This window comes from Ostrea edulis, chromosome 7 (genome assembly GCF_947568905.1).
Source record: "Ostrea edulis chromosome 7, xbOstEdul1.1, whole genome shotgun sequence".
In the NCBI taxonomy this organism is placed as follows: Eukaryota; Metazoa; Mollusca; class Bivalvia; order Ostreida; family Ostreidae; genus Ostrea; species Ostrea edulis.
In genome coordinates, this window is record NC_079170.1 from 24,132,874 (window position 1) to 24,143,138 (window position 10,265).

A 10,265-nucleotide genomic window follows, 5' to 3' on the forward strand; every position below is an offset into this window, starting at 1 on the left:
CAGGTTCTAGATATGATGTCTCCAGCAAGGATATGTTTGATGATGGTTACCATGGTAACGAACTCAAAGACCTATTTAGAAATGAATTTTTCTGTTAAATTAAAACTAATGCTAATTACTTTAATCACTTTAGGAATTTTTTCACTGCTCTGATGTCAGTTCCATACCCCCTTTTAGACAAATAGTAAATTTCAGTCAATTATAATGTCTCCAGCAAGGGTATCTTTGATGTTCGTTACCATGGAAACGAACTCACGAACCTATCTAAAAAATGTCTTTTTTCGATAAAATGAGTACAATACTATCTATTTCACTCATTTTTAGGATTTTTTAATTACTCTGATGTCAGTCCCATACATCCTTAACCAGCCTTGAATCCACAAAACATAGAAATGCCACTTGTTCTCTTTTATTCGTATATCATGAACTATTTTATTCCCGATTCTAGACCCAGCCTTACCCCATGGTCAATAATCTACAAAAGCAATATTTTCAATCCCCATCCCATACATTGTAAGAGAGGTGACGAAAGGAAAGGATGAATGATCTCAGAGGTGGAGTAAAACTATTGTGGTCAATGAATATCCCCAAAATGAATCCGCAATATCCAGGGATGCTTCAACAATGATATGATTAACCCTGGCCCTGCTAAGAATAAGTTTCTTAAAACCTTTCTTATGTAAAACTTTGATACCCTATTGAGGTCCCATCCTATTCCCCTGGCCAGGACGTTAAAAAAAATTGAATTTGACCTGCTTGAATGTACTTGCATACTAATATCTTTAAACATGACATTGCTACTCTTTAGCCGAATGTTTCCTATCATTCCCATTTCTGGAAAAATTCCAATGATATCCCTATTGTGGTCTCACCCTACGTTGGGCGGGGGGGGGACAATTATTTCAAAACCTATTAGTATAAACTATCTGAGGATATCTGCCTATTAACATGACTAATTATTAGCTGATCATAGGGAGATTTTAAAGATATTTGATAATATATTCCCATCTAAAGGTTTGATCCACCATTCTGGCCTCATCCAACCCCCGCAGCCCCTAATTGAACAAACCTGTATCTACACTACCTAGAGATGCTTGCTTATTAATAAAAAAATTATGGTTCTCTTTTACTCTGTAGATTCCAATATGAAATCGCGATTTCATCTTGTGGTACCACCTTACCAACCGCAGTAATAATTTGCAAAAGTTTCAAACTGCATTGCCTGAGGATACTTGCACATAAATATGACTTATCAAGGATTTGTTGGTCTTCAAGAAAATATTTAAAAACTATATTTCCTTATATACCCACTTATATACAATGATCCGTTGTCGTGGCCTTATCCTACCCCTGTAGGGCGATGGTTTGAACAATTCTGAATTTACGTTCTTTAAGGAAGTTTTCTTGTAAGTTTTGTCTTTTCTGGACCAGTGATTTTTCAGAAGAATACTTTTAAAGTAGTCCACTCCATTTTATGATATTGCTTACATCTCTTTTGAAATTAGCATACGTACTTAGAAACCCTTTACCCAGGAATACTTTATCTCACTTTTGAATGACACTGCTCCAGCGTTTTAGAGAAGAAAATAAAAGTGTAAAATGTTTATGGACGGGCGGGCAGACAGTTGATAGATAAGTGAACTAAAATGGAACACAAATTTCAACGTAAACAATTGAACACAATATTCTATATATAAAGTAAACACAATTATATATAAAAATGGAACAGAATTTACAAATATATGCAAAGATTGAACACAGTTTACAAATATATGTAAACATTGAACACAATTTACAAATATATGTAAAAATTGAACACAATTTATAAATAAAAATACTGTTAGCAAAACGGAACACAATTCTAAAAACTGAACACAGGTTTCATGTAAAAAGAATAAAATAGAATTTCAATGTAAAACACAATTAAAATTTTTTATAATAAGGTAAAATAAAACTTTGAAGAAAAATCATGCAAATTAGATATAAACATCACAATACATATATAGGACATCCTGTATGTATGGCAGTCTCTTGATTCATCAATATCTCCAGGTGACGTCAGTCTAACTATTGCATACCATCGAACATTTAAAAAAAAATACTTTAAAACATCATTGCAGAAGTCTACAAAGTTGTTATCTTCAAAGACTATCCTTCCATGCCTTCATATTCTGTCAAACAGAAATTGTGTCATGTATATCTTTATACTCAAAGTGAACATACCTGATGTAGTAAATGAGCACATAAATATGTTCCTGTATAGCTGTGTGTGACGGACGCTCTACACATGCGGACCAGCACAATACTTATGAATCACAATGCTCACCTTAGTCGCCTTGTCCATACATAGATATCAATGGTTAGCATTAGTTTTAAAGATACTAATGGTTAGCATTAGTTTTAAATGTATAGAGTGGGTCGTTGAAACTACAGTTGGTAAGGATATTTGAATAAGAAATTGGTAGATCGTTCCAATGAGGTTTTTCAGAATGTCATTTTCCTATATATCTCTATGCAGAGTCTGAACCTGCCTTGAAACTGTGTAAAAAAAATAAAGAAACGTCCTCCCAGAGTATGCTGGGCTACTTGTTGGCATTATCGCAATGGTATATATGTCAAAATAATTTAAGAGAAAAATCTCGTTAAAATCAGGATTAAAAGTGTGCTTATTGATTCGGGTCTTGAACGTTTGGGGGAATTGTCTGTGACCCTGGAAAATGGTAGAGTGTTCCAGATCACGTCTCCTTTTCAACTTTGCGGTTGTTGAGGAGATAAGCTCCTTGTGTGTAAAGTTTTAATACTTTATCACGATGTTATAGACCCTGCTGTGTATTACTACACCTCCAAAGCGTTCCATTTCTTTCCATGCAAACTGTTTATCGTTCAGTGCAAATCATTCAGCACTCCGGACAAACCGTTTCGTTCAAGAATGGTTCCGTACATAATCAAGTCACGCCCATAGAGACGTGTGAATCGTTCAAATCACACCCAGGCCCTTAGAAATTACAGACCGTGCAAAACGTGCAATTCCTTTCGGTATGGAATCTGGGACAGATAGACGCAGACATCCGCTAGAGTTCGTTTGCTTACAAACCAAACCCTTTCCAGTCAGGCATTATGGGATAACGATTTCTTAGGCCGCGTATACTGTGAGACGTCACTGTAGAATGACGAAAAATAACGTTAAACGTAAACAGTTCAAAACAAGAACGTAAATATCAGGTTCATTACTTTACAATACAATTTGAGCAGAGTCTCCCTATTTTTTTAATGATCTTTTGATCATTTTATGTTGAAAATAAAATCCATACTTTTATATCAATGTTCTTAATATCAATATTTCAAGCTTTAACTGCAAACTCTTATTTTAGTGTTATTTTCCCGCGTGATAATCGCGGACTCACAATATACAAATCTGCATTTTAATTCAAAACAATTGAGCAAATTAGTCCTAGAATTATTAAACAACGTTGCCATGTTAATGAAATACTCCACGATGTAGGGCATAGGTATATATATACATATATATATAAATATTGAAAATCAGAATGACGCATTCCATAAAAAACAATCATTCACTGCTAGCGCTTTCTCCATGTCTACATGGTTCATCAGGCAGTTCAAATATTTATACAAAAATTGTTTAGTAACGTCTTTGTTATGACGTCAATTAAACGAGTCCTTTATGACGTCATAATAACGTTAACCGGTAGCGTTTGGTAATTGACTATTTTGTAAAGATATTATGCTAAATTGTATTTCAATTATTCAAATAATTATTTTCTATTAACGTAGTTCCACACTCCTGTGACGTCATAAGATTGTGCAAAGTCAATAAGTTAATGACTGGAACATACATTTTTTTGGAGTCTTTTTCAATAGTTATTGTAAAAAATCTTGTTAGCCATAAAATATTTCAAAAGTCTTAGTTATATTTGAATAGTGAATGATGCGTTTCAAAATATTGAATCCAAGGACAATAACTCTGTTTTCATTAAATTATTTATCAAGTCCATTATGCAATAGATTTCCTATATTTTTCACAAACATTTTACCAAGGTGATAAGGAATTATTATCTGTGTCTTTTCATGAAATTACATAAAATTTTAATCCATGAGTGGTTTTGAATAGCTCAGTTGTATGGTGCCAGACTTAGGGTTTTTATGGGGGTATACATACTCTGGAAGCTATAGATTTGAAATTATTAAGGAAAGGTGTGAATTTTTTTTCATAAATAACTATAACAGATGTACATCTATTAATATAAACAGAAAAAAAAAATGATATGTATACCATGCTATAAGGAAATTGTATCCATATTTGTTTGTTTTTTAACATTTTGGAGAATAAAGCTAATTCAATAATGTTGTACTTATACTACTAAAACTTGATGAACATATTGAAAATGACATGTGTTTTAGTTATTGACATGTTTCCTGATAAATAAATGCAGTTTAAAATTTTTGTTGTTGTTTTTATTTTAAAATAACAACAGATAACTGTTTCCAATGAATTTAATAAAAATCTACATAGGGGTACATTACTTCAGTAGTGTCTGTAATGAAAATAAATCTGGAAATCCTTAACTAATTTGCCTTTTCTCATTACTCTGAATGTTAATCTATTGATTCCAAACAAAAAAATGCTACCTAAACCCCAAAAATCCAGGACTAAGGACCCACCTTAAGGCTTGGATTGAAAAGTTTAATAAAATAGTCCTCTTTGGCTTTGCCCCATGTAGTGAACATTTTGCAGAATGCAGGGATGGTAAATCTAAAGTGTTCCCGTTCTTTAAAATGTGGACTGAAAATGAAATAACTCGCAAAGCCAAAGAGGACAATTTTATTAAACTTTTCAATCCAATTCAACTTCTAATATATATATATATATATATATATATATATATATATATATATATATATATACACTAACTTGATACGCAAGAGTTTGGCCAGTTTGGAAATCGAGGCAGGCTATTGATAAACAAATTGATGGTGCAGGGGTTTCAACACTTTCGGTTCACGAAAGTCGAAGATAACGTACAGTGATCAATCTCATAACTCCTACAAGCAATACAAAATAGATAGTTGGGCAAACACAGACTTCTGGACACACAAGAGGTGGGATCATGTACCTAGGAGGAGTAAGCATCCCCTGTCGACCGGTCACACACGCCGTGATCCCTGTCCCGATTAGGTAAACGCAGTGTGCCAAGAACGGCCTAACAATCGGTATGAAACATGTCAGACAGCATTTGTGTATCGAATCAGTTGAGAGATATAAATACCATATACAGTTGAGTTGTCAGTTTGCTGTTAATACTCACTTTCAATAAAATAGTTAAGTATGAAGCAGAAGTGGAAGATTCTGTGGTGTCTTTTATTTCGAGTTCACAGGAATGTATCGAATCGACTTAGGAATGAGTTACCATTGTTGATAGACAAAACGTTGTTGATATATCTAAATGTCGAATTGAAGGCCACAGTAAGATATTTCTTCTTCTCGCGTATAGGTTTTTGAATAGATTCTGCTTCATATGAATATATAAACAGGTCAGCTAACAAAGGAGCACAATTCGTGCCAATGGGAATTCCAACAGAGTGTTGGAAGACCTGATCAATAAACACCATGAAGATATTGTCGATGAGGAACTCTAGCATATTTTTATTTCAACTTCAGAGTATTTGTGCGTGGAATCAGAGTGATGTTTAACAAAGTAAGTTTTTGGATGACTGATCACTAGATATGAATATTTCCTTTTTCCATTTTTGTTGAAGAAGCAACTTTCTATGATGTCAAACAATCTAGTCTTTAATTCATCGTGAGGAATGGTCGTGTATAGTATTGAAAAGTCATAGGTTTTGATGCTACTGATTTGGGAAAAGTTTTCCCATTTCAAGTTTTCTAAAAGGTCTTTAGAAGTTTTTAGAATCCACATTTGATTAACACCACTTCTGGTATATGTAGTCGCACAGTAACTTTGATGGTTCTCCTTCACAGCTGTTAATATTTGCGTGAAGAGCAAAGAGAGGTGCTTGGTAGAGCACTTACTGGATCCAGCAATGTATCTTTGATTGAAAGGGTTTTTATGTAGTTTATTGTCAGCATTTAGCAAATTATTTGATCGAAACAGCGATATAGTTTACTAATACAACCTATCACTGGGTCAAATGCTGTGTGACATGCTTCATACCGATTTTTTGGCCTTTCTTAGCACACTGATAACACACAGATAACTATGTTTACCTGATCAATATATAGGGCTCACGGCGGGTATGACCGGTCGACAGTGGATTCTTTCTACTCCTAGGCACCTAATCCAACCTCTGGTATATCCAGAGGTCCGTGTTTGCCCAATGCTCTATTTTTCATTGCTTTTAGGAGTTATGAGATTTATCACTCTTCGGTATCTTCACCTATGTGTAAATTTGAACAACCCCCTTACGGATCCCTTCTGTCCCCAGATAATAATGATATTTAGACATGAACAAATGTGAGTTTAAATGAAATGATGATGCTTGCATATTTAAAATTTGACATAGCATACCCCTATGATTCTTAAAAAGACACATGCAAATACATGTATCATATATATTACACGGTGGGTGTGACTCGTCAACACGGAATGTTTACTCCTCGTAGGCACATGATGGCACTTGATCACATTTCGAATGTGCCCAGAGGTCCGTGTTTGCCCTACACTTAACGTAGTATTCTTTATAAGAATTATGAAATGAATCACTTTACAATCTTCACTTTTTCATATATTTTTGTATAAAACTTTAAACCCCTTTTGTAGTCCAGACCCTGGAGTCATGATGTGAAGAGACTTGAAACTGCATTACACGGGGGTGCTTGCATATCAATTTGACATATCATAAACTTGCAGATGTTGAGATTTTAAAATAATGTTCCTAGATATTCTTAAGTAATTCCTTAACCACTACTGTGGTCCCAACTTTCAATGCAGGCCAGGGTGGGATGAAACTGGTATTTACACTGTGTGTGTGTGTATTTGGCAAATTGTAATCTTCTATTTCTTCAGATTTTACAATTTACGATTTCCATGTGGACCCAATGATTTGGAATACAAACTGAATCTTGGGTTTATAAGGAAGCTTCTACACAAGTTATGGTATTCTTTTTACCTTTGAATTGAAAGTGGACATAGCCCTTCATTTCAAGAAACATCAATCTCATTTATGCAAGATATTTTATGCTAAATGTGGTTAACATTGGCTTAGGGGTTCAGAGTAAAAAGTTGAAAATATTAGGTATACAGACAATAGACGACAGATTGCGGACAACAAGCAGATGACGGACAAAATGTGATCAGGTAAGAGTGTCCATCAGGTAAATACAATGATAGTGAATGCGATATTATGTGCACAAATACCTATGTTATTGTATGTTCCTTATCCATGTACAGGTGTCAGTGGCGTTCCTTCTGCTAAAACGAAACCAAAAGATGTCGATAAACATATGTAGGCATGCAACAAAATTTAGGTCACTCGAATCAATCACTAAGTCAGGTGTCAAGATATTATTCATTTCCATTGTCTTGCTATAACCTTCGAAAGTCGTGCATAACACTTTCAGAATAGTTTCACTCTTTTCCGCGCTTTATCCTCATTACAAAATACAAAAGGTAGAGGACATACCAATCACAATCATTCTTCCAGGTCACACGATGTGAAAGCGGACTGAACCAAGGTCATTCAACAAATGTCAAAGTAACTTTTTTAAAAATATTTCTCCTGATCTTAACTCTATAACGGGGAAATTTAATTTCATACATGTCATAAAGGTAAGTTCTAGTTGGGGGTTTGCCATTGAACCACAATATTAAAGATATAGTATTCAAGGTATATAGTTTGCCATAATTCTGAACTATGGTCATTTGGCCAAACTCTATGTACCCCCCCCCCCCCCCCACACAAATTAAAATATTTATCTCAGCCTTAAATTTGTAATTAAACAAATCTCTTTGAACCTCAAGAACACCGAGTTCTCATCATGATGAATATAAAGATTAAGAAATACCTTGCGAAGACAGTTGTTCATTTTTAGATGTTCTTGGTGCTGAAATGAATAATATAAAAAGTTTCATTGAAAGTTGAAAAGTGTAGATAACGAACAGTGATCAATCTCATAACTTCTATCAGCAATACAAAATAAATAGTTGGGCAAAAACGGGCCCCTGGGTAAAAGGCGAAGATAATGAACGGTAATTAATCTCATAACTTTTATAAGCAGTACAAAACAGAGAGCTGGGAAAACACTGACACCTAGGTATACCAGAGGTGGGATCAGGTGCCTAGGAGGAGTGAGCATTCCCTGTCGACCAGTCAACCCACCGTGAGCCCTATATCTTGGTCAGGTAAATGGACTTATCCGTAGTCAAAAATCAGTGTGTCAAGAACGGCCTAGTAATGGGCATGAAACAGGTCATACAACATTTGACCCAGTGATAGGTTGTATTGGCAAACTAGATCGTTATAACGACCATAGTATGCGAAATGCTGATTTTAAACGAGACTGTTTGAAACCCTGTACCATTAACTCGTTCGTCAATAGCCTGCTTCGATTTAAAAAATGGCCATACGCAGAAAAACCTCTTGTGTATCGAATCAGTTGAGAGATATTAACACCATATATAGGTGATGATGGAATATTGCTACATAAATATGGGACGTTGACGATGGAGAAGCTGAAATCATCCCGTTTGTCATAAAATTGAGTTGGTAATTTAATATCTACTTTCAATAAAATATTTAAGTATCAAGCAGAAGTGGATGAATCTGTGGTGTCTTTTATTTCGACTTCACTGGGATATATTGAATCGACATATGAATGAAAATTATTATTGTTAATAGATATTTCATTGTCGATATATCTAAATGTCAAATTGAAGGCCACAGTAAGAGATTTTTGTTCTCACGTTGAAGTGATTGAATAAATTATGCTTCATATGAATATAAAAACAGGTCAGCTAACAAGAATGCACAATTTGTGCCTATGGAGATTCCAACAGACTGTTGGAAGATCTAATCTCCAAACACCATGAAAAGATTGTCAATGAGGAACTCCAGCAATTTTTTTTATTTCCAATTCTGAGTACTTTAGCGTGGAATCAGAATGGTGTTTAACAAAGTAAGTTTTTGAATGACTGGTCACTAGATACGAATATTTCCGTTTTCCGTTTTTGTTGAAGAAGCAACAAAGTATTTTGGATGTTGTGATTTCAGGTTTACTAAATGTTCTTTAGAATATTTTAAAATCCACATTTGATTTACACCACTTTTGTCATATGTAGTAAATTTGAAGTTTCTCCTTCACAGTTGTTAATATTTCCGTGAGGAGCAAAGGTAGGGTATTGGTAGAACATTTACTGGATGCAGCAATGTATCTTTGTAAAGGTTTTTATGATGTTTAGGAATTCAGTATGGGTACGGTAACTCATATTCATCCGACCCATTGACTGGAGCATGGTTTTGAAGAATTTCGTCTTTTCAAAGTAGAATACAGGTACGACTACCAAAAGAGGAATTAATGCCAAGTTCGTTTAAAATACAGCTGTAATAATGTGCCTTACAAACAAAGAACTCCTCATGTAACCTATCTCATTCATTTATCACTTCTGGTTCACTAAACACGGGATAGATGGTACGTACCTTTGTTTTTATATGTGTAATGCAGGATTTTCATATTCCTCGTATACTTTTAATCCATTCTGACAATGTATCAAGTTCTTCTTTTTCATATTTAGCCCATCGTCTGGCATAATCTTCGACAGAACTCATATTAGAAATGAAGTTCTGTCGCCAATTGAAAGACCGATGTTCTATATATTTAGGATCTTTTAGTATTAGTTATTTGAGGTCCTCATTTTCAACTATATCAACATCACCAGTAATGACATGTCCAGCTGGACTATAGTTGAAAGATGAAGAACCAGAACACGTAGGTGGATTACGTATAAGATGGTCTATATCTAGGCAATGCAAAGTTTGTTTATAATTAAAAAGTTTGGATGCAATAGTAAAAGTATATTTGTAGGAAATACGGGGTGTAGGCTTGAACTTGAAATAAGTTGGAATACACGACTAATTCTTTTTTATGACGAAGAATGTTGCTTATGTTGACGGCATCAATTCTTTTGTTTGTAAATTTGAATTTAAGGAACTGGTGGCACGATTTGGAAGGAATACCATCCATTCCCGTTGTGGATTAAAGAGCCTGTAATTGGCAACATCCATAATTG

General features: G+C 34.5%; 1 long non-coding RNA gene across 2 annotated transcripts; it reads right to left on the minus strand.

Annotated features, from left to right (window-relative positions):
* Window positions 1-351: 351 nt before the first annotated feature.
* LOC125656022 (uncharacterized) lies at window positions 352-8,083 on the minus strand. 2 transcript variants are annotated; one of them, XR_008796762.1, is made up of 3 exons: window positions 8,045-8,083; window positions 7,398-7,448; window positions 352-2,171 (listed from the first exon to the last, which is right to left on the minus strand). It is a non-coding gene; the product is annotated as an uncharacterized LOC125656022 (long non-coding RNA). The 2 variants fall into 2 exon arrangements; XR_008796761.1 differs by having other exon boundaries at window positions 7,398-7,451.
* Window positions 8,084-10,265: the final 2,182 nt, after the last annotated feature.